Below are 4,258 nucleotides of genomic sequence, written 5' to 3' on the forward strand. Positions count from 1 at the left end.
TATTTAGAATTGCCTCGAAAACCGTTAATTTCCTTTACAAATATCAATGACCTTGTAGAATTTCTAATGAATCTGTTGGTGTAGAAATTTTGAAAAATTCTCTCAGTATTCCTCACGAATAGTTCTGTTTTTTTTTTTTCAGAACTCCAGATCTCAAAAACACACACTTAATGAAATTTCACCAGGGTTTACAATGAACTTCTAAAAAAAAACTCAATGGATTTTATGGAATGATTTACGATGGAATTTTCTTAAATTTCCGATTTTTTTTCTTAAAATTGTGAATGCAATAATTTTTGAATTATTCTGTGAGAGTTCCATTCGGAATTTTCTTGTAGGATTTTGCTTTGGAACTTTGTGGGAATTCCAATCATAAACCTTGGTAATATTTTACTTTGGTTTCAGTGAGAATTATATTCGGAATTAGGTGATCACATCCTTTCGATTCTTGTAAGAATTAACCTCGCAATCTGTGGCTATTCCCATGTGTATTTGGTAAGAATTACTTTCGGAATGTTGTTAGGATTCCATTCGTAGATTTATGAGATTTTGTGAGACAGTATAGGGGAACTTACGTATTTTCGACAGTTTTGTTCTCTTCGTCATGGTTTTTTTTTAAACCTGTTGAACTCAGAGTTGGTCTCTAATCGTTTCCAACCAAGCTGAGGTATATGCAAAAATTTCAGGCAAAAACCATCACCATGACGAAAAGAACAAACTTGCCGATAATACCCTTCGTCAATAACGCCCTAATTGGAAATTTTGTGAGAATTATTTTTGGGATTCAGATAATTCTGTTAAAAATTCTTGTAGAAAACTCATCAGAATTCCTTAAGAAAATCTGTGAAAATTTTCTTCGGGTTTCTATCACATTGTCCTTCGGAGTTCTATCAAAATGTCCATCGGAATTATATGATAATGCTTCTCAGTACTATGGGCGATTTCTTTTTAAAATTGTGTGGTAATTTTTTTCTGAATACTGTGAGAGTTCATTTTGAAATTTTGTGAGATTTTCTCGAAAAAAAAATGCAAGGATTCACGTTGGAACCCTGTGAAAAATGCTTCCGAAATTCTGTAAAGATTCCTTTCAGTTTTTTGTTTTTATTTATTTTCGGTATGTTATGGAAATTATTTTCGAAATTGTGTGGTAGGAGTTATGTGAGAATTCTTTAATTTTTTTATTGAAATTTTGTGAAAATTCTGGAAAGAACTCTGTCAAATCTTTTCCCCGAAAATCTGTGCAAATTCCTTCCAGAGTTGTGTAAACATTCTTTTCCAAATTCTTTGGAAATTTCCTTCAGCGAGCTTTGAGAGGTAACTATGGCATTCCTTCCATAGTTACCTGTGAAAATTCTATTCTGATTTTTTTTTATATTTCGCCACGAAATTTACTGGACATAATTTTCAAAATTCTGGGAGAATTCCATTCCGTAAGAATTTTCTACGATTTTTTTGAAATTATTTGCAATTTTGAATGTTGTCAAAATGTTTCTCGAAAATCTGTAATTGTTCTTTCCGGAATTTTGCAAACATTTCTTTTCAAATTGTTTGAAAAAATGCATCAGAATTCATTGAGAGGTCCTTTTGGAATTGCTTCAGGAATTCTGTAAAAATTCCGTTCGTTTTTTCTATTTGATATTATGCTGAAATTCTGATAAAATATCGTTAGAGTTCTGTGAGAATTCTCTACGATGTTTTTTGAAATGTGCTTTGGAATTCTGTAAGAATTTCTTTCAGAAATCTGTCAAAGTTTTTCCAGAAAATCTGTTAGATGTCTTTCCGGATTTTTGTAAACATTTTTTTTTCCAAATTCTTTAGGAATTTCCTTTAGAATTCTTTGAGAGGTCCCACTGGAATTACTTGCAAAATCCGTGAAGACTTCATTAGGACTTTTTTTTTAAATTCCCTGTATTATTTTATGGAAATCATTTTCCAAATTCTGACAGAATTACCTTGGAAAATATGCAAGAGTTTTAGTCGTTTTTTATTTGTTTGAAAGTTTTTTTTTAATCTTAAAATTCCTTTCAGAATTCTATCAACACTTCTCCCAAATATTTCCATTCCAACTTCTTTAAGAATTTCCTTTAGAATTCTTTGAAAGATCCTTCTTAAATTGCTGGCTAATTCCTACCCACCATGTTTCCTCTGACGTCTGAAGTCTCCTGCAGTATTGCTCCATCTAAGACAGGAAGAATTCCCCATTTCTTAAACTCCTTCAGCCACCAGTGAAGAAAAACCTCACTACAACCAATCTCCCGGCTAGTCTGGATGCTCGTCCTAGACCATGGTTTCCCAAACTGTGGGTCGCAATCCCTCAGTGGAGTCGCCGGCCTTCATCCAGGGGGTCGCGAGGGACAGTCGCATATCCTACTGTAACAGACAACAAATGAGGAAATTTCTATGGTGGGTCTGCTGGCAAAAGGGGGTTGCGCATCTGAAAGTTTGGGAACCTATGTCCTAGACAACAGCCGGGCAAACAATTCACATCAACGCCATTGCCGCGACTAGGAAAAAAACTTGGTCCGGGATCGGACGACGCCGGAACAGGCTGTCATATTGCACGCCTGGAAATATTTTCAATTTGTGGAAATCCGCCGCACACTTGAGGAATAGCTTGGCGCACATACACCAGTACCACACCGTGGCGGACGGGCAGACGAATTGGAACACATACATACATACACCACTGCTCTCGTGTTCCCGGCACTCTTATATGTGCGCCAGCTTCCTAGTATTTAAGACCTAAAAAGTGGCAGAACTTCAGAGACACGAACGTCGCTAAGAAAAATGACAACGAAGAAAATTTCTCTTTCATATTTGCCAGTTTTCCCGAAGTGATGTACGGACGGAATGTGCCCGTTATCACCGCCGTAAGTCCGTTTCTGCACGTTTATGCAGTGGTTTCGATTGGGATCAGGAGTCCTACATTCTCAAAGGACGGAATATGTGGTTTAATTTAACCTTTTGGAGCCGATTTGTTTCGTCGCTGTCGACGCAACCTCGCTGGTGTCAAACACGTTTGTTATGCTCGGTTTCATCGCCGGGGTCATATATGACCCCTCCGGCTCCAAAGGGTTAATACACCTTGAAATATTTGTAGGGTTCCGATGGCGTTCGGGCGTTGGAGCCGATCATCCAATCCTCAAATTAAGGTTTTTATAATTACAAAGTTATTTCAAAGTCCTAATATTACCTTTATGAACAGAAATCTTTCGCTCAATATCTGTTCTCATAATTCTCATGGAATAATTAACTAATAAGCCTTACAAATGCACGTTTTATCATATTTTGGCTTTAACGAAGTTACTAAGCGTCAAAACATTACAACGTCTAAGAAGCCCGTTTTGTTTCTGTTTGTTCAAAAGATTTATGACCACTTTTCCTAACAAATGGAACCACTGAGCCCTTGCAAAAAAACATCCTGAACCCGGCGAAGGGTGGACGAACGGATTTCGGCGAGCGAGTGTCGTCATCATCATCGTATACTTATGTTGGGTGGTAGGTACATCTACTTTTAACTAGGTACCTACACGTTCTGTTGGAGCATCGTCATCATTCCGGTCTGGAGAAGCTTTTTCGTCGTCCGCGCGCCCGGCTCTTGTCCTTTAACAGCGCAGAATAGCTACTGTACACCATCTTCATCATCGTCGTCCTATGCAGTCTGGGGGACACATTCTGCGGACCGAACCCAACGACGACGACGGTGGACTTGAGTGTGTATGTACGGCCAGACCTAGCTAGCAAACTACGTATAGACGTGTAGAGCTCGGACCGAGAAAACGTGGCAAGAGCGAAAGTGGAACTTGCAGTTTTTCTTCTTTTGGAGCTTATGGAAGAGGTCCTTCTTCACTGAAGGATGGAGAAGAGTTGAATTCCTTTGGACTAGATTTGACTCCATGGCTCGGGATACTGAGGGACATGGGCGGAGCTAGGAAACGCCAGGGTCAATGTACTTTGGCACACTACTTTCTCCATCTTCTCTACATTCATTCATACCGTTCAAATCTCTTGCAAACACTAGTTATGCAGAGTTGTTGTCCGGTATTCTCACTATATACCCTGCCCATCCAAGTCTTCCAGCTTTTCCCGACTTGAAAATTATATCATGTTTGTATCATATTGTGTTATGATGATATAATATTTTTCTCTAACTTATTATGTTATAAACTAGCTGCACGATGATGTTAAAATAACTAAAATTATAACAAAAAGTACACTGGTCTAATCAAGCTTATATCTTATTTCGTTATAATCATAT

Source organism: Aedes albopictus, chromosome 3 (genome assembly GCF_035046485.1).
Source record: "Aedes albopictus strain Foshan chromosome 3, AalbF5, whole genome shotgun sequence".
NCBI classification, from domain to species: domain Eukaryota; kingdom Metazoa; phylum Arthropoda; class Insecta; order Diptera; family Culicidae; genus Aedes; species Aedes albopictus.